The 25,440-nt window shown below is 39.5% G+C and overlaps 1 protein-coding gene and 2 long non-coding RNA genes across 5 annotated transcripts in view; 2 read left to right on the top strand and 1 right to left on the bottom strand.

The window, feature by feature from the left end:
* The window catches only part of FAM172A (family with sequence similarity 172 member A), a 270,279-nt gene that overhangs the window by 91,015 nt on the left and 153,824 nt on the right, over positions 1 to 25,440 (top strand). The gene's annotated exons all lie outside the window — the stretch shown is intronic.
* On the bottom strand, positions 14,704 to 18,158 carry LOC114012028 (uncharacterized). 2 transcript variants are annotated; one of them, XR_003554208.2, is made up of 2 exons: positions 17,786 to 18,158; positions 14,704 to 16,933 (listed from the first exon to the last, which is right to left on the bottom strand). It is a non-coding gene; the product is annotated as an uncharacterized LOC114012028 (long non-coding RNA). The 2 variants fall into 2 exon arrangements; XR_008744718.1 differs by having other exon boundaries at positions 18,025 to 18,158.
* Positions 19,315 to 24,556, top strand: LOC129782695 (uncharacterized). The gene is made up of 2 exons (XR_008744719.1): positions 19,315 to 20,672; positions 21,963 to 24,556. It is a non-coding gene; the product is annotated as an uncharacterized LOC129782695 (long non-coding RNA).

Raw genomic sequence — 25,440 nt, 5'->3', positions numbered from 1 at the left:
GTCATTAATACTAGTTAATTTCCATAGTTAAAATTTTGTAGTGGATTTTAAAGTTCTACAGCTAGGCTCCAGAAAATTCTGCATGAAATCCCATGCTGATCTGATGCAATTTTACATAACAAGCAGTGTAACTTCACGAAGTCACTCTCTTTTGAATTATAAGTACCAGAGTGGTACTTTCATTAAAATCTCAGTTTTATCAGGTTGCACCTTAACTACTGGTATTTGTATTATGTATAAAAGTTCAATGACATTTTTGACAGAGTATTTTCAATTGCTTCAGTTCTCTTTTGTGAGAAGTACCATAATATTTGTCCTACTTTCAGGTACTTCTTAGTATTCATTTAATAGTGAAAAATAATTACAAAATATCTGTTGTGGAAAATGAAATTCCAGAGATGCTTACAAGGGGCAAAACCTGCTTTTTAAATACTTGTAATATTTATGAAGGGATTCTTATGAATATTTTATAGCTACTAGTTTTAGGAACTGAACCACCATCGATTTTGTTTCTAGTATTTGTGATGTTATCCATGCAGATAGCATCTCTTCTCCCCACTCTCTGGCAGTACCTTCCTCTCTCTCAGGTTTGCACTGTACCAGATAACTTTGTACTTTAGTGATGGATGCTAAAGCCAGCACAAAGAAGGGGACACGAGCGCGTGCCCAGGAATAGGGAAGGTGGCCTGGGACCATGGTGGCCAGAAGTTGTGTCGGTTTTGGCCTCTGGACGGCCCCTGTGGTGGAGGCTAATCTTCCCTGTGGTTAGAGAGAGTCTCTTTCAAAAGCGCTTCAGAGCAGCAACCCAATATCGGGTGCTCTGAATCACCTTCCAGAGATTCACTTCTCCCTTCATCAACTATAATGGGAACAGTGCGCTGGGCTTCCCCAGATACCACTCTTGGTAGCAGTTTTATTACAAAGGATTGAATGATTGTGAAGAATGAATTGTCTTAATTATGCCTGTGTGTGGTCATTCCAGACCTAAAAAAAACAGTAAAAAGTCTTGCGCAGCTCTTTTCCGGACTGTAGGTGTTGTTAAGATGAGGGGTTTTCAGTCTCCCATCAGCAAACATCTCACGGAGTAAAAACTTCCTCGTACTTGGAATCCATCTTGCGCATCTGCATTTCTTCTTTGTACATTTCCTCTCTCTTTTTTTTTTTTTTTTTACTAGGCACTATGTAATTATTATAGACATGTTGTAATAACTACTAGAAAACTAAAAATAACTATAAAAAACTAGACATACATTAAGTCTATCCCTGTTCAGAAAATGGGTGTCCAGTTTGCAAAAGAATTTACATCCTAAGATGCCAAGGCCTGTTTAGCGATGTTAATAACTTGTATACATATCTGTTTCTCATTGGGAAATCACCCACACCATTACTACCTTGTGCATTTTGAGACACACAGTTGAGTCAACATGTGACAGGCCAGGTTAAAACAGAGAGGACGGTACACACATGAATTGGAGGGTAATAATGTAAAGGATCAGAAGACTGTGTTGGCTGCCTACGTAGATCTGATTACTTAATACGTGCAGTGTGTGATTGCATGATGTTGTTACCCAAAGTGATTTTCTTACTTAGGTGAGCGTTGTCATTGTCAGGAGGTACATGAAAAAAGGCAAAATGACCTGTCTGTCAGAGCACAGTGAGGGGAGGCTTCAAGGGGAGCAGAATGTGGATGGTGCTGCAGGGGAATGTGAAAGAAAGAGATCAGAAGATAGGAAACTGTTAATCAAGCAAAATCTCAGAGGCAGGAGTGATCTGGCTGGGGTTGATTTCTGTGGCAATCAGAGAGCTAGAAAAATGGTATTTTGGATTGATGGGATGGCCAAAACCAGCAGGTTGTAGGTAGGCAAAGCAAAAAGAGTCGAAGTCTTTGAGAGGATGGATAAAAGGAGTGAACACATTGTCATGATGGTTGTGGATTTAATGACCAAAACTTTGTCTTTGTTTGTTCTTTAAGAGTGCATTAACTACTGTAAATAAACTGGTCATGATGATGCTGAAACCAGTCTCTGGATGAAGCCAAAACTAAGGTAGACATTCTTTCATAAGCTAGGCTTTATTGCTAGCATCTGGACAAGAAATCATTTGAGTGTGAATTAGGAGAGAGAGCAAGTTTTTTTCACTGTGTAACTTAAGAAGTTTGGGTTTAAACTTGTCTCTGGAAATTCCTTTTGATTCTGTGAAGAGCTTAGGTTATTCAGTTTAGCTGCTGTCATGTGGACCTTTGGTAGATGCACAGAGTTTTTAATAGAGTAGTCACAAGTACCTGTATCGTGTGAGGCTGAAGTCAAGGAATGCAGAGTTGGGTGTCATTATGAGTGGGATAATAATGTGGGGGTGAATGAGGCTGGACGTTGATGGGAGAGGATGGTGCAGGTAGACTTAATGGAATAGTGAGACACTGCAAAAGAGAGGAGTATAACCCAAAAAGGGGACATGAAGGGGGCTGCTAGGGAAGTGAAAGGAGAGCCGTGAGAGTAGTGTCTGATTTAATTTGTCATGCACAGCAGAAGTACAGACAAGGCCTGAGATTTGGCATGGCAATATGTTGTTTGAGTATCTTGAGTGAGAACAGTTTCAGTGGAGGAATAGAAGCCAGATAGTAAAATGATCAAAAAGAGCACTCAGAAAAAGAGATTGAAGACTAGAATCAGTTCCATATTCAACATGTCTGAGAAGTAACAGCAGGACTGAGATGAGCCAATAGGACATTTTGGTTGGAGGGAGATGAGTGGTTATTTAAACATGTTGCAGAGGTGAAATGCTGTGGAAAAAGTGTTGACAGTTTTCTGTAAAAGAAGGCACTAAGTACTTTGGTCTTTTTGTCATCCCCATTAATGGCTTTCCCTCCATGCTAACTTGCAGACCGGTTCTTGGCTTGATCTTTGAACTCTGGTCATACCTCTAGAGCAGGGGTACTCAGCCGGATATGGCCCCCCAGGGTCCTCAATCCGGCCCCTGGTATTTACAGAACCCCCCTGCCCACCCCACCCCACCCCCCGCCGGGGCTTTGGAGGGGGAAACCAAGCAGCCACAGATGACCTCCTGCCACTTCATCTGCGCGCCAGCCCCCTGTTTAAAAAGTTTGAGGACCCCTGCCCTAGAGCATGATTGCATTTGTCTTTTATGCCTTTTTCTTCCATTTCTTTTGTTTGCCTTGGTCATTCTCATTTTGCCTTGTTTAATGATACTTTCTCTGTGGATTTTGCAGCACAAATTCAGATGTTGGTTTTCTAGGAGAAAAGACTTCTGGTGTGCTTCTACAGCACTGCATATGGAGCAGCATTGATTCTGGTGCAGCTTCCTGGGTGTTGCTGAAATGGCCGTATTAAATACCAATTAAGAAGAGCAGTTTGCTGTCTCTACAGTGTGTGTGGCATTCTGTAGATGAGTGCAGGAAGAACACACTCCAGGAAAACTGGTGGCAGAGTTTGGGAAAGATCTGTATGTTCATGTGCTCTCTGTCTGAGCTATAAGATGATCCTTGCTTCTGTTTATCCTTTCATCCACAGTAATTGAACACCCTTATCTCGCTGGTGTTCGGCCATGATTGCAGGCTGTGCAGTTTTCTAACGCTCAAGCAAACATGCCTAAACTTTGCAAGAGGTTCCATGCTGGAGTATACAAGGGTACTTCATGTGCCACTTTTTTGCCTCCTTCCCTAGCCTGGGAACACACAGTTGCACTTCCTGTACCCCAGAGGTGCCAAGGTATTGAATAAAGCCTTGCAGGCTGGCCTGGAAACAGACCAAGCAGTGTACCCTTCTGCTGCTTCAAAAACAGTATTTCATATGGAGCCAAGCTGGATTGGGGGAGTCTAATGTGTTGTGACACCTTTGCACCAGCTCACAAATAGGTGCTGTGTGTTCCGTACCTGTACGCAAACGTTCTGACCCTTTGTGTTCAGCAGGTGAGCAAGAAGGGCTTTTTTTTCCTGAGCTTTAGGAACTTCATGAGTTGTGCGGTTTTATACTGAAGCACTCCAGCACATCATAGGTGAAAAGATCGACTTCTGCTGTGGAGTTTAAAACAGAAAGGTAATCTTAAAATGTGGAGGTTTTTTATTTGAAAGCCATGGTAAAAAATATTCTGGTACAGTGCAAGTGAAACTTCTGAGGTTATACCTTCTGTTGAATTGAGAACTCATGTGTTAATCTGGGCTTGTTTTTTTCCAAAGTCCGAATTCCAAGTAGGTTTTAATGATAGTAAGTGTGAAAATCTGCAAAGAAGATTTAAAAGTAAAGGGTATTTTCAAAAAAACAAAATTAAAATCTGTTCAGAAACTTCTAATTTCAGCCAGTTTTAATGTGGGATGTGCATACACTCAGGAATTCAGCTCTGCACTCAGACGTACTCTAGACATTGTTTTTGAGCAAGGAATATCGTAACAGGCTTAAGTGTCGCAATTGATAATTTTGCTGCTTAGCACCGAGAAGCAGAGTAAATTAAAATTCTCCTCACTGTGTGCCTTGGAGCCTATTCCACCTGACTCATCAAATGAAAAATTCATCAATTAATCCTCTGACAATAACGATATATACACAAAAATCAATCCAGGATTGATTTTTTGAGCCCAAACATGAAAACCAACCCCCGGCTTGCACATAATGTGAAATTTCTCTTCATTTCAACCTTGTTATTGAGTATAAAAGCTGAAGTGTTCATAGAATTATTTGTTCTAAGTCAACTACAAAGGTGGGATTGTTTGAGGAAGGGTGTGCGTGCCGTGTAGATGTTCTGCAGTGCTATCGGAGCCAGCTAATAAAGTTGTCAGATGCGTGTAAGAGCACAGCTGATAGGAGTCCCCCCAGAAGGCAACCGGTGGAGAGAGACACTGATCGCTGGGATCTGACAGGAGACCACCCAGGGTAGCTCAGAGCCAGCTGCGTACCAGGCAGGATCAAAGGGAGGGAAGAGCAATGTAAAATAAACTAAACTCAGAAATGGGAGTATGGGAACTGTCTTGGTGGGGGCAATGCTGGTTCTGCAGCCACATTGGTAGACTGTGAGGCTGAGGCACGTGGCTTTGTGTAGATGGTAACAAATTCTCAGCAGCAGAAAATGAGACAATAATTTGTCAGATCTCTTCGCTTGTAATTCGTACAATGGAAAGGAAAATTGCAGCAGATTCCGTGTGCATTAGGGTAGCCAGTGCACTCATATCTCTTTCTTTCTTTCTTTGCGTAATCCACCTCCAGGTGTATAATACATGTTGAAACCATGAGAGGTCTTCCCTAAAATGACAATATATTAATCTGATGAGAAGTTAAAAACATTGGTTCGTATACGGACTAAGGTTACTTCCATTTGAGATCAGATGGATGCTGGGAAGTATTTTTATACCGGATTATATATCAAAACACATAAGGTAGACAGTAGAAATTCCAGATAAGAAAATCTCTCAAATCTCTCAAGGTAAACACAGGTTGCTTTTTATTTGAGGTACAAAAGAAAAGTAGCCTGGCTCCTGCATTTTGTGTGTAAGCTTACGGTTTCAACTCCTCATCAGATTAATATTTTAAGCAACCTTACTTCCAACATAAGAAGCACTGATAGTACTTGTTGAATAAGTTCTTGCCTCTGAAGGCAGTAGGGAGGAGATAAAAATCTTTCAAGTGAAAGAACTCATTTTTTGTGCTTTGTATCACTGCTGGCAGTGATTCACCACTTCCTTCCCATATATAAAAATAATATTCAGTCTGTAAGGAAGAACCCAAATTATGTTAAAGGGTTGAAAATTGACACACTGCAGCATGCAGACAATAATGAAATAACAAATATATTAACTATTGATGGGGTCTTTTGTGAATGTGTGTATTCACGGTGCAGAGCAACGTTAACAGGTTTACCAAGTTCTAGATGCGTGAAAGGTGGAAACACACTTCAGGAATACTTGATGTGTATTTCCTCAGGCGTAAAACTACAGAGACTCTTGGTAAGAACACAGACTGCAAGATGCCGTGTTGTTAATTTTACTTTCTTAGTTGAATGGTAAGACCACCATCTTCAAAAATTGTTTGTGGTAGGAACAAGGATGTTGTCATAACTGTTTGTCAGCATATTGAATATTCAAATGTATGTGATGAATTTGGCTCCAAAGAGAATATCAGAACCTATATCTGTTACCATGTAATATTTCTTTCTAAAATATTACTGCAAAGTATGACACATTGTGGGAGAATTTTTGTTTGCTCTTTCAATTTACAGTTCTATTAAGAGTCTTAAAGTGTAGACAGTTTCACAAATTATATTCATAGGTTTTGCTGTTGTCATATAATTAGAGAGTGAAGGAAGTTAGCAGGGAAAATGGTAGTTGGTATAACTTACTTTCAGATACATTAAAGTTGAGTCTCAGTCTGGTCTTTTGTTTCAAATGTGCTTCATACATTTTTTGATATGTATAGATTTACATAATCGATCCCTGTGGGAAACGTACTGTTACCAGAGAGTGAGTAATAAAGAGTAACTTGAAGGTAGGGAGCATGTATATATTTCAGAATATGCTTCAATAATTTATTTTCATAATGTTTATTTGGATTTACCTTTGTGAATTATACCACATTGATAACGTATATTTTAAATTTTATTTGTGAATTCTGGTATGCATTATTTCTAAATATGAGGCTAAAATGTACTATTACCATTTCTACATGGTAATAGAACAGGGTTTTTTTAATGCAGGTTAACATTAATTTGGTAAAATAATAAAGTAACACCTTTTATCTTTCGAGTGCTCATTTACAGGATATTTTAATTTATGGATTATTTTAATAATTCTAAATTATTTTCATGCTATTTTCATTTTCTTCATACACAAATTTCCTCCATAAATTAGGTTTATATCTTACGGTCAGCTACAGATAAACTGGTGATACCTGCTCAGTGACTGTAGAGCCATTAATCAGGTGTGATGCCTTCCAACAGATTAAAATTCTTAATTTTCTTTTCCACATAAACACGCTATGAAAGTTTGCATCTTTGAAGAGGAACCTTACACCTTGTTTCCAAACTGGTTGTCTGCAGAGTATCTAATCAATCTGCCACCCCCTGTGCTAATGAATTTTTGCTGCAGTTGGGGACCTGGCAAGGAGGGTGGTCGGCAGAGGGCAGCCCTGGTTGGCAGCGGTGCTGGGGAAGGACAGAGGGATCCCAAAGGAGAGGAGACAGGTCACTTTAATGTGACTTCATAGCCCTGCTTTTGCCAGGAGTTTGCCAGTGTTTTCAGAGGTCCCTCATTTTGTAGCGGGGTTGTAGCTGCTGTTTGGCGTGAGTGCTTCTTAAAATGTGCAGCTCAGACACACTGAACATCTAAAGCAATTAGTGATTTTCAGTGGTTTTATTATTCTATCTTCTACTTTTAACGTAGTTATTGTATTTCTAGAATTAGTTATAAATTATATATGTAATCTTTTTAAGTAGTTATAAATACAGAGGGGGGGTTGCCAATCATGCATATGTGTGCTTTTTGTGATACACAGCTTGAATTATAATTTAAATGACTGAAATAAATAAAGACTATACCTAGTCCGGGTTTTTTTTAGCAAAGGTTTATGCTCTGTTGTATACGATTAGATCAGCATTTTCAGACACATGTGGTAAACATAGATGCCAAACCCATATTAAGCTATCTAAATGAAAATACATTACTTCATTATGATTACACTGTGAGATCTCACCAACTTCCAAAAAGAGCGGCAGATAGTAAAGATCTCTTTTACAGGAAAGTCATTTCTTTGTGCATATCTGAAAATATATACAGGCATCATGTATTAGGCAGATGGATTGGGAATGTCAGGTGCAGTTTGTATTTTCAGTCTAGTAGTATGCGTTTCTCATAGCTAATAAGAAAATTACATAGTGTTTAACAGAAAGGAAAATGCTGTTGCATACAGGCGCTATCTAAATAAGTTGCTACTGTTAAATTGCACTTTAAAATCGTATTACTTAGTTGAGCCAAATCTTGCATCTACCTATAAATAGAAGGCACTGTGTTCGTTTGAAAGTTCACATTACGTTCCTGAGAAAGCGGCTGCCACGCTCTGCAGAGTCTCGTCTGCTGGTGTTGTGTATCTTCACCTAACTTCTGCAAGCATGGCCCGATCCTGCGTGGCTGAACTGGTGCAGGGTCCACCCAGAGCCAGGTTTGCCCTTGCATGGGATGCCTGGGGTGATCCCCGCTCTAGGGGGAGTCTGCTTGTTCTTTTCACAAAGGTACATTAGCCCCTGCATTTATCATTTGTAAGCAGTTTCTAAAACCAAACTGTCTCCATACAGCATTCCTTTGCAGCGTCAGCTTTTCCTTTGTAACTCTGATTGCAGTACTTGGAGCTGGGTTCAGCAGAGTAGCGCCGTCTATGTTAAAAGGCATCCCACGCCATCGCAGCGTGGTCTGAACGACGTTCAGAGGGCACGGGCAGATTGGTGATTGGGTGATTGGGGCAGACCCCAGCACCTCCCTGTTACAGAAGGATAGCTAGCATTTTTCCTTGTAAAATTGTGTTGAGGTCTTAGTAATGAAAACCACAGTTATAACAGGTATTACTATGAAGGTGATGCTGTCGTACATGTTTTTGTACTAATGGAAGATTAAGATTGTGCTTCAGTTCTATCATACGCATGTATGTCTTGCAGAAGTGTGGCCTTAGTATCTCAGCCACTTTGAATTCAGTTTGGCTGACATGGGCTTTGTTTCAATATGCTTCAATTTCAGCATATGTTCAGCTGAATGGGAGCTTTGGTGTACAGCTGACAAGTCTAGATGTTACCATTTGCATCATTCCTTCCTCATTTAAAAAAAAATCAAAACACACATTACAGGTGCTGAGTTTTGATTGACATTGAGGTGGGAATTGGGGTTTGGGGCCATCCGCTTTCTTGTTTGGTGTGCATGCTTGTTTTGTTCAGGCTCTAAATGAAAGTTAAGGATTTATGCCATGTCCTTCTGGGATTTTATTTTATTTTTTTAAAAAAAACAAATGGTACTGAGACTACTCGTGCTCTTTTATCTTTGTATAATATTAGAAATCTTACTGTGCAAGGTGAACCTTGAACTGTTCAAAAATGAACCTTTCTAAAAGGACAAAAAGGCTTTTTGTAGCAGAATCTCTAAATTTGTCTTCTGATTCACTCTTTTTCATACTAATATGCCATAGTTCCATTTGAATAATAAACTGACATTCATGTAACAAACGGGATGGAAATTCGGAGGTTTGTATTTTGCAATAGCAGCAGTAGAATGGGGAGACACTGCAATCTGTCCTTTCCACTCTTCACTCTGTTATGTGTTGGCTCTGCAGCTGATATGGCCCTGCTCCAGCTTTGGCTTTGCAGCTGATAAGGGTCTCTGAACAACGAATTATTTTAGAACTGTACTTTGCCATGTGAGCCACATTACCTAGGTAAAATGCGGTGAGTTGCAGAAAAAGATAATTCCATATTCTGTGGCCAGTTGGAAATAATTTCCTTACATTTGTGAGTCTTAGTCTTGTATCATTTTGATGTGGCTTTTGTATTCTTTCTGAAATAGTTACGATTGCATTTAAGGTTTATATCACATAGTCGATAAGCTTTGCTGACATGGGCTTACTTTAATAACATCTTTGCTTTATTAAAGAGAGATGTTTCTTTTTACGTGAAAAATATATCTTTCTTAAGAGATAAAGATGGTGGGATTTCTGACTAGACAAGCAGCTGGTATAACAGTTTTTATCTTATGTCACTTCTTCTTAACTGCACATTAAGGTTTATCTCAAACTACAATAATAATGTAGTTATAGGGATTTTCCTTAAAGTTTATTAGTAGAATTTGAAACATGTCTATTTTTATGAAGATGTAGGCCTGTAAAGCTCAAATTCATAACTGAGAATGTATACATTGTGTAAAAAAGAGACAATAATACAGTAAAGTGAATAAATCCAGCCACATAGTTTTTCTGTGTGCGTAGTACAGATATATCTATATGTGCATGTTAGAATTTATATTCTGTTGTTGAAGCTATGATTTTTCACAAGTATCAAGATCAGTTTTCTAACTCGGCATCAGGCTGAAGGTTGGATAGAAGAGAAGGGAGGGGGAGAAAACATTCGGCAGTATCTCAACTGCAAAACCAATACAGAGCTGGACATATTTTCAAAAATGGTTGTATTCCTTTCCTTTTCTAAGGCAATTTCTGTGCCAAATTTTCTTTTTAGTCTGAGACTAAGTGGCACTTATGCTGTTGGTTTTGGGGTTTTTTTGTAGCATCAAGGAGAAACTCTAGGAAATAAAGAAGGACAGTTGGTAGCAAAAATGGTTGTAGAAGTGGCAAGGGTTACTGTTTTCACCACTTTCAGATGAGTGGTGTCTGGGTGATCATGTGTTCAACATAATGACATCTCCAGGGAAATGGATGCCATAGTCAGGCTTTGAGGACCAGGGATTACAAAGGCCTGTTCCTGATACAAATTAAAGAGTACCTACAGATACTTGCTTGAAAAGTAAGAACTCAGCTGCCCTCAGCTGAAGTAGATATTGTCTCTCCAGGTAAATTGCTTCAGAAAAGCCAAAGTACAACAAAAGTCACCAGCTTTCTTCCTCCTCAGCAACGCCTACCGCACATATGCTTCATCAAGAGATTTGATGGGAAAAAGGCACAGCCTTCAAAGGCACCTTGCCCCATTTATTTGATGTAGTATAACGTTCATTATCTATTGTTGCACTATGTAAATCCACTTTTTACCCCTAATCCACCTCTCTTCCACATTCCTCTTGAAGGACACTTCTCATGAGAGCCTTTTACAAGAGAAGTGGCCTTGTTGCTTTGTTTAGACTCTTTAGACGAGTTGCCATCATAATTCAGGGGAAGAAGTTTTCCAAAGAAAAAATGCAAGTCTTCATTGTATCCTATACCTGAACTCAACAAATATTCCAACCCATAGAGATTACCACGTTTGCCTGCACCATCCCATATCCACAGCTATTTCTTTGGTTTTGACTTAACTTCTCAATATTTCTAACCCACATGAAGTATCTGAGAGTTGTGGTAGTGCCCTGCTCATACAGGCTACCACCCTTCAGCACTGTCACATCACTGGGAATATTTGCAAAATTGAGGATACTAACGGTAGCATGTAGAGTATGTGTCGGTCCCTCTGTGTGTGGACTATCTTTTCCTCTCAGCTGGAATTCCTTATGAGCAAAGGAATAATCTCTAACAGCATTTCAGATGAGAGTGCTCATAGGAACTTTGATCAACCCATGCCTGCCAAAAGACAGGCTTTGCTACCTTCAGTTATTGACAAGGGCTTGAACCCAGTATCAGTGGTGTATATGTGTCTGCAGCTGCTAGGTAAGTGTTGTGCGTGTATGTGACATCATTTGTCAAACTTTGTGTGTGGCTTGATAGCTGATGCCTTCTGTCCTCTTCATCCAAGCATTCCATCAAAACAGTGATAGATCTTGTGAGGTTTTGGGAATGGTAGCTAAACACAGAAAACATATGAAAGCATTCCCTTCTTGACACTTGGCAGCATAAGTTCATCTCTAAGATGAGCTCAGAGTTTTATCTGAATCCATTAATTAACTTACTGGTATTCTTTCCAAAGCCACTTTCATTGCTGACCTTGTTTGCAGAGTCTGGCATTGTTATCTCGGAAGGAGCCAACCCTTTATACCCTTCCCAGCTCCCTGAGAGTGTAGTTTGATTATTGAAATGCTAAGTTGCCTAGTGAGAGAGAGAGAGAGTCTTTAAATGAATCATGTAGTGGGTTATGCATTGTGTCTCCATCTGTTATCAGTTAGAAGGTGAACCTTTCCATCCAAACATCCAGGCATACTCCAATATGCATTGTCTTTGGCTTGCTTCAGAAACATGCCAGAATGTGAAGTCTGTGAAGCATGAAGAAAAGCAAGCTGCATACTTTTATAAAATGTTTAGCCTGTGATAGGAGGACTGGTTTTGATGCCAAGTTCAGGCTAGCAAGTAATTGTCTGAACAGTACAGGTGTTGCCTGGAGGCGCTTGCCCATTACAGAGGCAAGCATACTGGTGTATGCACAAAGTGGAAAGGTGGCATGCTGCAACTGCAGCTCTTCAAAATATTGTAGGGGTGGTAAGCCCCCAAACCAACCCTTCTTTGCCTTCCCAAAACTGCCATTGAACTAGGAAGGAGCTGGCACAGGGATCTTTCCTTCCCTGCCATCACAGGGGAGGACACAAGGAGGTCTACAGTGTCTGTGAGCAGGGATATTTTCAAAGGGTGCTGAACCTGCTGTACATGCAGACATACAGCAGAATCCGTCCTGGCTGAGGTGGTTTGGAAGGCCGTGGTGAAACAGCTTCGCAGTTCACATAGGAACTTGTCCTTCCTTTTTTCCCCCCTGTTTTTCGTGTCCCACTTCTGTGGATTCACTGAAAACTGTGCTGTCCTTCCTGTCCCCCCAAACTCATCTCATCGCTGGTTTTTGAGAAGTTACTTTCCTGAGGCTGTTGGCTCGTTTAATAATCAGTGTCCTGAAATTACTGCCCTTTATTAGTCTACAAAGTACTTAACCATTACAAAGCATTTAGAAAAGTTCAGGAAGTGGGTATGTTCTTTCATTAATTTCTGGACTGGTCACATGGAACAAAACCAATAGAAAAGACTGGTATCGAGTACAACACAGTCTACTAGTGCTAGATGCTTGACACGTATCTAGAACTTTGTATTGCTCAAATAATTTTTCCTCTTGCAGCATCCTGAATAGGTTTTTGGGGGGGCTGTCACTTGCTCAGTCTTTAGAAGAGTAGGTTGAGACCCCTGTTACCTGCCCCAAAGGGTTTCCAGCCAAAGCTTCATGAAGTGAAAGTTAGATATTATTTATACTCCTTTCACAGCTACAGATACTGAGACACAACAGGCTTGTGACTTGACTAAAAGTAACACAGCTAGTTTACAGTTGAGTTTGCTTGTTTGTAGTTCTGTGCATAAGCCATTTGACCATGCTTGTTTTCCTGCATCTTTTGGTAAGCAGTATTTTTAACCAGTCTATTTCTAAACTGCTTTCCTCTAGCTCATGCGTTTAACACTGTTCCTGAAGCAGCTGATTACATTAAGTGCACTAAGAGCATCTGTAATAAAGAAAACCTGCTGTTTTCTGAGCCATTCAGTCTAAATTGTTAGTGCTCTGACTGTGGGTAAAAATGTGTTGAATATAATGTGAATACAATATTCAAATATAAGTATATTCTGGCATCGTATTATACTTTAAAATAAGTATAAAATACTGGGTTTGCTTATATTTTTTAATGACAAAAGCCACCTCTTAGTCTCTAATTTCACCTATTGTTCAGCTGTTTTGCTGAATTATTGAAAAAAGCTGCCCAAATGGCTGGTATTCCTGTCTCACTGCGTCTACCTGATAGAATTGTGTCGTTACTCTTTAACTTCAGTACAGCAGTATGTCTCTCTGCCAAACGGAAACGGTGTGAAAAATTTAGTTATAGATCACACTTATTTTTCTTCTAAGTGACATTATTGGCCCCACTAATAGTGTGACTAACCTCATAATATTCAGTCTCTTTCCCCCAGGAAACATGACTCTGTTCTTCCCCATTTAATTTGATGCCAGACCATGTGGTGTTTCTTTTAAGTTCTTCTTTATCTCAGTGTTGTAGTGTGGGGGACCTCTCTAGATTATTTCAATCTCTCTTCATATGTAAAGATAATGGTAACATCCACAATGGGAAACAGTAACTGTAAGAAAGCACACAGCTTGGTGTTTCCTCTTTTTTTCTTCTCCCAACTTCAACCTCTGAAAGAATGAAAACCATGGAGCTTATCAAAATAACTTACCTCCCTGACTATTGATTGTCTCCTTTAATAGTCCGTTAGAATTAGATGGAGAAAATACTTTTAAAATCTTTTGGTCTGCCCCCCTGCTAGTTCAGCATTGTTCCCTTCATTATGCCACTGAGTGTTTCTTCTAGTTTGTTGCGAAATTATTCCACGATTTCGCCATCAGGAAGATTTTCCTGATATGTAGCATGCATTTTTCCTTTTTTTTTTCCTCTTTTTTTTTTTTTTGTTTTTTTTTTATTTAATCTGACTATTCCTAGTTATATTTCTCTGTCGCTCCAGTATTTGTCTTTCTTACCATGTACTTCAACATTTCAAGTGTTCCTGCGTAGCTACCTCTCAGCTAAATGTAACAATTTACTGGTGATTCAGCATTTAATATTTTTTTGTGTGTGTTTTTCTCTTAATGACCTCTTACTTCAGTATCCTGATATTGAAAGTGATAGGGAGATTACAGAACTGAATATAAAAGAGGTCTATTACCTGAGATTTCCCAACCTTTTTTTCTTTTTCTTCCTCAATTCTACCCTTGTTATTCTGCAAACCTACCGTAGTATTCTGCAGACTTAATATAAGTTTAGCAGCGGATATAATCCCAAGGTCACTTATTGCCTTTTGAATTTATTTCTTTCATTACACGTATGGTCTTTGAGCTATTTTCCCTGGTTTATTCAGTGTTATTTTTTTGATCCTAATCTCATTTTTTTATATTTTTCTGTATAGAGATCTGAATCTGAAAGCCCTGTAGGTTCTTTTGTGTTATTTGTCTGTTCTCTTTGGTATTTACATCTATGGCCAGTTCAGGATTTTCCATCTTTGATCCTGTTAATGTAGTCATTATCCTCTTGCAGTTGTAACGACATTAAGACATTACTTTGTTGACAAGTTTATTTTTAACAGTATGGTATCGTAAGATGTCTTTATTGAAATTCAGCTGAGTTGTTTCTCCTGTGGGTGTTTTGTATTGATTCATTTGTTTATTATTTTTCATAAATCTACCTCACATTTTATTTGTGATTCTAGTATCCCATGGACTTATCCCCTTGTGAGGCTGCCAGGGTCATGTTGAAAATGGTTCACCACAGAGTTATGAGTCATATGGTACCTCGTGGTGCCAAGATGCCCTGAACTGAGTCAGGAATGGAGCTTTTCTAAATGAGACCTCATTTCCTTATAGCTCAGTCTCCATCCCAGAACACCAATTCCCAGGCAAGTAGAGTCCATCCTTCACAAAGGGTTATCTTCCAGCAAATACTTGCCAGCAGTTAAAGATCTCCAAAATGAAGTATACCTACATTAAAATGAGGTCCCTGGCATCTTTTCACGTCACTGATCCTTGGTGTCTGTCCATTCTCAGAGAGTAAAGTGTTGTACATTCTTGCATCTAAAGTGTTCTTCGATATTTTTATATATGATTAGTGAGAAATTCAAATCAGGTGATAATCCACATTTCATGACCATTTAATTAGTATTATGTATCTCTTTCTGCTGCCTAACTCAATTCAGAATAGTAGAAAGGAAAAAGGCAAATCTTTTAAAGGAAGGTATGGAGAAGTTCAAGTACCATTAGGAAAAACGTTTCCCTGCATGCTTGAATTTTGTAATATATGTCGGTTTGTAAAATTAATTCAGACAGGAGTTACTTCAGGTTTTTTAACTTAAAATTTAGCTCCAAGTTTGTCAGTTCTGCAAGCTGGAATGATTGTCTTTAGTGCTGAAACATTGACAACTTGATTGCAATTTTGTGGGTTTACTGAGTAAATTATTTGGGTTTGTTCTGTCTGTTGATTGAGGGGCAGCAGGGTAGGATTTTGGTAAAAAGCGTAAGTTAGTTAATGTTTTGAACTTAAAGCCGTGAGGTGCAGCGTTTAGCTGACTGTTGTCTTCTCTGAGGTTGAAAACAGAATGCAGTGACCTGTTGGCATTCTGCTACAATGCCATTGTGCATAAATAATTATTATTGCTTTTACTGCTAACCTGCTGACTGTACTCTGTGCCAAAGTATATATCACAGCTACCATTTGCAGGTTTCAGTACACTTATTCAAGCTATTCTTTTATTGTGTAGTAAAATATTACCTTGGCTTTTAGAGGCTTTGACCTGTGACACACACATAAAGCTAGTATTTTATCAAAGTCACTGTTGATTCGAGGGGGCTTACGTGTTTGTGAATCCTGAATTTGGTATGCTGGGTCTGGTTTTGAGAGGTGTAGTGTGTTCACAAATGCTTTTAGAGTAGTTTGGGATTGTTTTCTTCATAGATTTAAAGAGAATCAAATCCAGACTGTCCTGAGCTGGGTGTTTCTTCGAAAACAACAAAAATCGGTTACAAACCAGTATGTGAAACTCAGAAGTATGTTTATTTTATTCCTGGATCTTCAAGAACACGTTCTGCAGCGTTTCTCTTGTTTGTTTCTCTCCTTTTTTAATTCCGCAGGTGTTCACTGTCTCTGTTACTCCTTGCCTCCATCCTTTACGGTAACTCTATGCCCTCCCATTTTCCTCTTCTGCTTTTCCAAATTGTTCAGCTTGGGGTGATTTTTGCTTTCCTATTCATCTCCTTGCTTCACTGCAGAGCACTGGGTGTGCACAGGGCATACAGCATCCGTGACTTTGGTGGTGAGGCTGAGAAATCATCTTCATCGTTTTCCTTTATTCTGATGGTTCTCATCAGTTTGTGAAAATCTGTTCAGGACATGAGTTCTTTGGGACCTGAGCTACAGCTGGAGAAGGGGAGCTGATGAGTGCATCTGATGGTGATTTAGCTTGGTTCAGTAGCGTGCTTCTGTAGTGTGTCTTCCCATTGTCCTCACCATGCTTCCACTGTCATCCCAGCACCATCTGAGAGCAGGCAAACTGGATTTGTTGCACATGAAACCAAGTCAGAAGGTGCAGTTCACTCAAACTTGGGTGGCGTGGTGGATGCTAGATCCTCAGCATCAGCAGTTCTGCTCTACAAGCCCCTGCCATTGGGCTGCGCTAGTGGCTAATGCCAACCTCCTAACGGGAGCCCTCTTCACATGGCTAGTTCTGGGGTGGGTCAGCATTGTCCCTGGTTTCTTTGTTGACTTCATTGAATTGCACCTGGCAGGAGGCAGGCATAGCTGTGGTAAAATAAACACAGGTTTCTGTAAATGCCAGAGCAGGCTTTGGAGGTACGTTATCTTGAAAATGTTAGATTTACCAGTAAAAGAAGTCGGTGATACAAAACTGAAAAAAACAGCTAATCTCTCCTATTCTTAGTGGTATGGAATACACCGTAAGGTTGCAAAACAGGAAATTATTGAAGCAGTTGTGTAGCAAATCCAAGAAAGTTACCATTCATATTGAGCTAAAGTTCATATTCAGAATAACTGCGATTGCAGTGTCTTTAAGAAATGCACAAAAACCGGTACATTCTGAGCGCAGTTACCAGTGTGCTAGTTACTTCTTAACAAAATTTATATTTCTCGATAATGGTTAAAATTGCAGTGTAGATTAATATTGTATTAAACTTTACACATACCTAAGAACAACATATGCTGTATTTTATACCTTCTCTCCCATCTCATTTTTCCTTTTCAATTTACTTTTCTATTGCAAGCCAGTAGCGTAAAGCCACATAATGAATGCATTATTGAAAGTACTGAAAGTCTTCATTGGTGACATAGAGGCATGAATGTTTCACACAGCAGAGAATGCAGCAGCTTTCCTGAAGGGATTCAAGGGAAGTGTTTAAATTTTAAGTAGCAAATATTGGCAGCTCTCAGAGTGGAAGCACAGTATTTAAATATTTCTCCACTCTTAAGTTTTTTGTCTGTTATCGCTTCTGGGGAGAACTACTCATCTCTTTCACGTGGCCCGATACATTCTGCTTGCTAGGCTCATGTCAGCATTGCCGTGAGCTTGCACTTACTGTTACAAAACTCCAAACCAGATTTTAACAACACCTGGCTTAAAAGCAGTGACCTTTTTACCTAAGAAGGAGCAGAATGTGCCAGTCTTCTGTATGCTTGAGGAAACACCGAGGCCAAGAGTAGTCAGCCCATCAGCTGGCCACAGCTCAGCCTCTGTTTTTCTGACTGCTGTGTCAAAAGTCAAGTTTCAGGGGAAGCCTGTGTCGTCCATCCAACACTTGTACGAGTCCACATCGGACTGGCCTCGCTGCTTTCCTGTGCTCGCAGGCGAGATGCAGGGGCAGGGGGAGAGACCTCACCTGAGGTATCTGATGCTTTAGCACCCCGACACAGGTCCCAGGTGTCCCTCCTGCGGCAGCATGCGTGGGGCAGGACCAGTCTGTCTCTGTTTTATGGAGCGTTCTCCCCATGCATCCCTCCCTCCCTGCTTTCCCTGGGCACAGTGTACTTTGACATTTTCTGTACTCTGAAACTAAACACAGCCAGCTCAGTCCGCTCCCTGACCCTGAGGGCAAATGGCATAAGTCTCGTACATGCAGGTAAACTTTTCCCTCTCTCTGCACTTCTCCGAAACAAAGGGAGGCTGCCTTCCACTGGGAATGGCCTGAGATCCTGCTACGAGTGAACGCCTGTGCCCTGTTCAGGGAGCGTGGGCTGGCAATGGGGCAGGGGGTCCAGCAGCCCGCCAGGGCTCAGGCTGGGGTCCTCGCTCGGTGCAGTGTGCTTGAAGCCTCTGAGGCTGTGCCACAGCTGCGATAATTGTTTGCTGTAGGCAGAAAAAAAGTATGTCATGTTTACACCTATTTCCGAGCCAGTACCTAAACTAGCATTAGAAACATAGCACATGAAGACTTTATACACCGAATTGCCTCTTGCAGCTCTGCCCGGGTAAAATAGGTGGGTTTTAACAGTGCTGCAGGAGGGGTGAGAGAGGAACAAGCGTGTGAAGCATCAGGCGAAAAAACAGGCAAATAATTAAAAGGAATTTGTGTCTCATAACTATGTAATTTATGTTGCTGATGGTAAAAAAGTGGGATGATTTCAGCAGAGGGATTGGGAACATGCAGTATGCAGGCATTTTTTTCCAGCTAGAACAATATTCCTTTAGGGCATTTTGGAAGATGCAGTAGCTGATTCTGAAGCTAATTTAACTGCATAGATGTGCAGTGCTGTGTTTCTTAGGTGTAATTTGGGGAAGGGGACAGGTAACTAAGGTAGCTATGAAGTTAATGAAGCTGCAAACTTAGATGGCTAATGTAATTTTTGCTCTTGTTTTATTTAAAGGGAGACTGCCAGCTTGGACTATAGTCAACTTACAAAAAAAGTTTAGATACTTATAGAAAACACAGCACACTGTGCTTGCCAATTTTAGTGGCTCTGTAGTCATGTTTTCTAATGAATATGGTTTTTTCCTCATTTCTTCAAAATCTCAGTGAATCTATAGAGGGAATCTGATCATGCAAACACTCGAATGCTGCGTGGTTTCTCTGCATATAGTTTTGTGTATAAAGTTATGCATTTGCCTACATACCTGTTACATTGGAACCTGAGTATTTACGAAGGAAGTCAGAGAAACAGATGATACACAGCACAGAATGGTGTCTAAAACACAGAGAAAACCTGTTAGAAAAATGCAGGGTGGGAATGTTTTTCTCCAGTCTCTTGCAATTTTAATGACATTGGATGTTAGTTATAAGATGATGGATAAAAATGTAGAACCATCAGTTCCTGTTTAAGCACTAATCAATAGTTTTATTTCTTATATGCTGTACTTTGATGGACCCTTCTCTGACACGCATAGAATCATTCAGAAGTTGCTTTATTAGTAATAGTGCAGGAAACATTGCATTTTCCACTCTTGTTTGGGAACTCGTACAGGAACTTGCCATACACACTGTTGTAATCGATCATTACAGTGTATTGCCTGATGGGGGCCATGTTAAGGTTGCTACCATAATTCAGATATTGCCACTTCCTGATTTTTATTTTGGGTTTCTTTAGCAGCTGCTGTGCAAAATATATCTTTAATACTTTTGGGGACAGATTTTTCTGTTTGGCTGGAAAAACTGAACTAGTAAAAGGAAAAGCTGTTATTACTATAGTAACTCTTGGGTGTCCCTTTCAAGATTGGCCCTCAATATTCAGGAATCTGTACAAGCAGAAAAAAGAGATTGTATGTTGTCAGGTCTTGTGGCAAGCAGCTTCTTTCAAGGTAGGACTGTTAAATGATTCTGTAATTGACATATTCATACTACCTCCAGTGAAAAAAATCTTACTCGACAGACAGGAGATGCATTAGAGGAACTCTTTGCTTCAGCATCTTTGAAATCTGCAGGAAGGAACCTTTTTCTTTGAAATTTTACTTTTCTCTCATTCCCTGTACATTATGTAAAGCAAAGCTTAATCATGAAAGTGTTGACTGTTAAGCTGCATAGTTCTGAATACATATGCAATGTGGTTTTCCATATTTACAAAATTTCACATTTTTTCATGGAAACTGTGTGTTTAAAATACACCATGGAGGATTTTTCACTAGCTCAATACTCAATCAAATTGTGACTTAATTTTCTCACAAACTCTCAATAGCACGGTTTTTCAGTGAGAACTCTTGTCAAACAAAACACATACCTTTTTACAAACCATTATTTAGAACCTTGCAATATAATATTTCTTACAATCTTACCTAAACTTTATTGGCTATTTCTAAGGTTCTCAATTTGGTCTCTTAACTAATGGTATAATTTTGAAAGTCACTTATGTACAGAGCCGGATGGAAAGTACATTTTTAAAATCTTTTCATATCTAAACTCTTTACTTTGAGCAGAACCCGTGGAAGGCACCTGATGCATCCAACTTTATTCCTGTAACATCACAATTTATTTTCATTCTGTTACATCTTCACTGGTATATCATTGGCATTGAATCATGTGGATCATCATCCATCTCTGTAAGTTCTAGGTTCTTAAGAGATTCAGTAATTTCTGGTAGCAGGAAATAGATTAATGAAAACTTTCAATTTCTGTGAGATTTTTAGCTCTAAATAAGGAAAACACAGTCTTGGTCGCAGAAATTGCATCTTAAGAGTTCCGCTGTTGTCATTGATATATTTAACATCTTCCATTAGAATGCAGCCACATCTCACATCTTTTTAACTGATTGGAATGTCTAATCTGTCATCAGACATTTTGTGCTTTGGTTTAATTAGTATTGGCGACTCCTGTATTTAATGATGATGCGTACCCTTAACTAAAACTCTTAATGCCCTGTAAAAATCATAAATAAAAATCACCCAGGATATCTGATTTAGGATCTTAATAAGATTTAAATTTTTGCTAATTTTGCATAAACAAATCAATATTATATTATAAAAAAGCTTCTAGTCTAGGCAACTAGAGTTTGCTAGGGCACAGCATATTCTTCCTTCCATAATACAGTAACTCTCAGCATGCATAACCCTCCTTCCCAAACAAACCGCAGTGCCTGAACTCCCTGGGAAGTGTTTGCAGATATCTGTATGTCGGTAGCGATGATTTATCTCAATCTTTTCTGGAACTGAAATATTATTTTGAGGTATCGGGAGACTTGCTTCTGTTAACCAAAAACAACAGAGGGTGCTCTTTCATACTGCATACTAACATGTATATTTCCATAGCACTCACACCCTTGCGTTCTCTTATCTCATTATTCCTATGCTGCTTGCCTGAATATCTCAATATCAAAAAGTTTTAAGTCAAATGTGACTGCATTAACTCTTGTGAGTTTTCTGCCCGTCCTTCCCAAGTGGCATAGCATGATCAGAGTTACCCCTTTCTTTTCATTCCATACCGAGCTTCAGAATTTCTACAGGGTGGGGGGTGCAGGGGAAGAAAAACATGAAATAGTAGAATAGATTATTCAAGCCATATTCTTTCTCAGTACCATTGGCTCTTTTTCATACCATAAACATTTTACCCAGTCTGCCTATTGGTGGGTGGTTCGCAGAGTTATTGACAGTGAAATCCAATTAGACCTCCCTACTTGTCTTGTTGTTCATATTCTCCAAATAGTTACTTAAAGAGTAGGGTTGGGAGATCTGGATTGTGTTCAGACCTCTGTCACACAATTCTTGTAAGAGTTTAGGCAATTCTCTGAGCTTCACTTTTTCCATCTGTAGAATAGGAGGAATGATAATTGTGTGCCAGCTGTCTTGTGGTGGGCAGAACATTCAAAAGTTTCTCTGTTCCCATCATACTCGCAGCTCTACTGAAACGCTCTGCTTGCAAAGGTCTGTGAAGAATTTTCCACACTGACTGCTCATCATCCCCGGGAGCCAACGCTGAGGACGTGGAAACTGTCTTCAGCACTATCCGTGCTTCTTAGGATAGTGCCCACTTGGAAAGGAGCGAAAAGCAGCAACTGCTGAGTGTGCCATATTGGGCTAGCAGAAAACGTGGGGCTGCGCGGGCTGTGCTGCCGAGGAGAGCGGCAGAGAGAAGCGGATCAGGGGAAGCTGTTGGGACAGGCAGGGTTGCATCTAGACCCAAGATGCTTGCCTTGCCCTCTGGAAAGCTGCGGTATCTGGCTGCCCTGCCTAGTCACAGCCGCTAACCTGAAGACCTGCCTTTTGGTACAGCTGTTAACAGAAAGGACCCCAAGTGGCACCAAATATATCTTTTTTTAGTTTATTACTTTATTATATAGTGCTAGCTGTGGCTTGGTGTTTTCCTGCTGCAGTGTAGGCATTTGGGAATCTCAACCTTTCTTACTTCTCCATCCATTACTAGATATCCCTGCAAGTTCCTTGTGAGTCCTGTAGGTAATGCCCATTCCCACCCTGGAGTGAACTGCTTTAATGCTCACTGGTACTCCAGACTCTTAAAAATAGCAGTTTCTCAAAGAACATACCTATTCTTGACAAAAGCCAGTGACACCTCTAAGATCTCTGAATTCAGTTTGCTGAAGTATACCTCTAAGGCAGTAAGAAATCCAAGGAGAGCAGAAGTGTTAACGGGGTTTGGAGTTGAGAAGTGGCTTATGCTCGGGTATGAGGAATTCATATTTTTATTAAATTAATGTTTTGCAAAACTGAAGGTATGAAAGTTTACTTTGCCCAGGGATGGCCTTAACTTTGACTCTTGCTGTTTCATAAAGGAAAATGAATGTAGATTAGAGCTGTGACAGAAACCATTAAACATGATATCTCCGAAAGCTAGCTCATTTTCTTAAATATGTTTCTTGAAACAATATGAGAAATTTTACTTTAAAAATTTTAATTTAAAAAATGTCAAGGACAAACGTTCTAAATGTATTTTTTCTTTCCAGATTTTTCTGTAAACATACATACAATTAAACTAGCACAGACAATACATTTTATTTGTACCTTTGGAATATGTCCAAGGTAGACCATTTCATATATCTCTTTTGTACAGTTGTTATATTTCGTTTGCTTTCTTGGGAAACAAAACAAAACACACACACACACAAAAAAAAAAAAAAAAAAAAAAAAAAAAAAAAAAAAAAAGAATAAGCTCCTACAATCCAGTATTTTCATGTAAAACTGTTTCTTCAAAAGTGCACAACGTTCTGTTTGGTATCTCTTGCACCTGTGGCCTGTCTGTGCAGCTGTAATTGCAAGACCAAGTCCAATATCTTTCAGGCAAAAATACCCACTGTCTTTTTGGCAGGAACATCTCCAGTGGCTTTTTGTTGCACAACCACTTCAGTTTATCAGTTTCCCCACTGCAAAATAGTGTCATTTAGAATATGCATGCGTTTAAATTTTTAGTCTCACACTTAATTTGGAGCACTGCAAAACTCAGGAAAGATATTCCTAGCTGCAAATCTGTTTCAGAGAAAAGTTTGATAGATTTAACATACTATTGCTTGGTTTGGGGTTTTTGTTTTTTTTCTTTCAACATTGCATATGAGAGGAGTAATGCAGCATACCAAAAAATATTTCAGATCTGTCTATTGGTTTGTTATGGTTGATCATTTAAGCACACCATTTTTGCTTTGTACATCTGTAAAATGGGTGTAGCAGGACGTAAGTGACTCAAATGATAAAACATGTAATTAAGCAGTGTATGTAAAATGAGATGATGTATTAGTATCTGATGCTGTTAATTTAGAAATGCAGAGATCTCTTAACCTGTAACTGGAAACTACATTGATCTAAAATAAATGTCATGTATTAAAATGTTAGGCAGAGGTAACATTAATGGCAAATATCATTGGTTGTGTGTCTTATTTAAATAGCATGCCAGCTTTGTACTCTGGGGATATGTTTAACATCTGATACACGCCAATCCCCAAATTCCAATCGGACAGATTTGATTTATAATTGATAATTTATATGGGTGGCAATGCAGAGTGGGTTTTAATAACGCAACTCTTGAAATCAGTATTCTTCAAAAATTACTTTACCATAGAGCAGTCACAACACAAATCATGTGTTCTAACTTACGTGTGTTAAGTGTGGATGAGAAAAATTACTGTAATTTTGATGAGTTACCATAAAAATGTGTATCAAATGTGGATTCATGGTGTGCAAACTGTGTTAGGGGATTAGAGGGTATTGGAATAGCGCTACTGACAGCAGCATTATGAAGTCGAAGCTAATTTTTTAATTTCTGTTTGTAACAATGCCGCAATGGAAAATTCAAACCAGTTCAAATATTTCTGTTGGTATTTTCAGTTTGTACTGAATAATGTTAAACAATAGTAAGGCCTAAAAAAATGGTAGAAAAGCTAGCATACAGCCCAGCATCTTAATTTCTCTTAAAATGCTTACCATTTTTGCTTATTTTACCCTCCTATTGACATCCACTTGGCAAGCCTGGGAAGGGGGGGGGGGGGGGGGGGGGAAGAAAAAAAATCTCTTACATATCCATGATCAAAAATGAGCGCCTGATGGCCTGAAGGTTGAAATAATTATCTCTGGTGGCCGTGCAGATCTCAATGTCAAAGCTAAGAACCACAGGGCAGCAGAATTAAAGCATGAAAACTGGCATGAGCACAGACAACTGCTTGAGGCTCTTTATTACTGTTTGATACAGCAGTCCTTTGTTGGAAATCTTGTTTTTTTAGGTTCGAAAGCAACTGTGTGTGTCTAATCTCACATTTTCCTTTATCATCAATTCCATTCCTCTGATATTTACAAAACTAAGCAACATCACATGTGTTTATCCCGATTTCTGAATTAGTGTATCTGAGGCTTTCTGCTAATCTGCAGATAGGTGGCACCGTTCATACAGATTGGGAAAGCGGCGCTTTCCCCGTTCACACTATTCCATGCTGTAAATTAACCTGTCACTTTATTATTTGACAAGATCTTCATTTTTATTCATCAGGACTTGGGCCAGGATGGGTGCATTTATGGCCATTTGCTTTGCACGGCTCTCAGCTGAGTTTGTAGGTATTGTAAGTGAGATCCATTATCCCTGTTACAAGTGCACACAATGCAGATGCTGATCTGCGATGATGATGAGAAACCAAAGTCAGTAAAGACCACATAAGCCGCCCTTGATGAAAAGATAAATGAATGCATAAATAACATTGTGCTCTGCTGTGTTTGCTGAGATCAAGGATAGATTTTGAAGATTTTGAGAGATCAGACATACAGAACCTGGAGAAATTCGCCCTCCCTCACTTTGCATTCAGCAAGCATTTCACTGTGTACAGAGGAGCTGAGACACATTTTAATGCATTACTGGAAGACCAGAAATGTTTGGGCACTT

Source organism: Falco peregrinus, chromosome Z (assembly GCF_023634155.1).
Source record: "Falco peregrinus isolate bFalPer1 chromosome Z, bFalPer1.pri, whole genome shotgun sequence".
NCBI lineage: Eukaryota > Metazoa > Chordata > Aves > Falconiformes > Falconidae > Falco > Falco peregrinus.
This window is presented reverse-complemented; position numbering and strand designations above follow the sequence as displayed.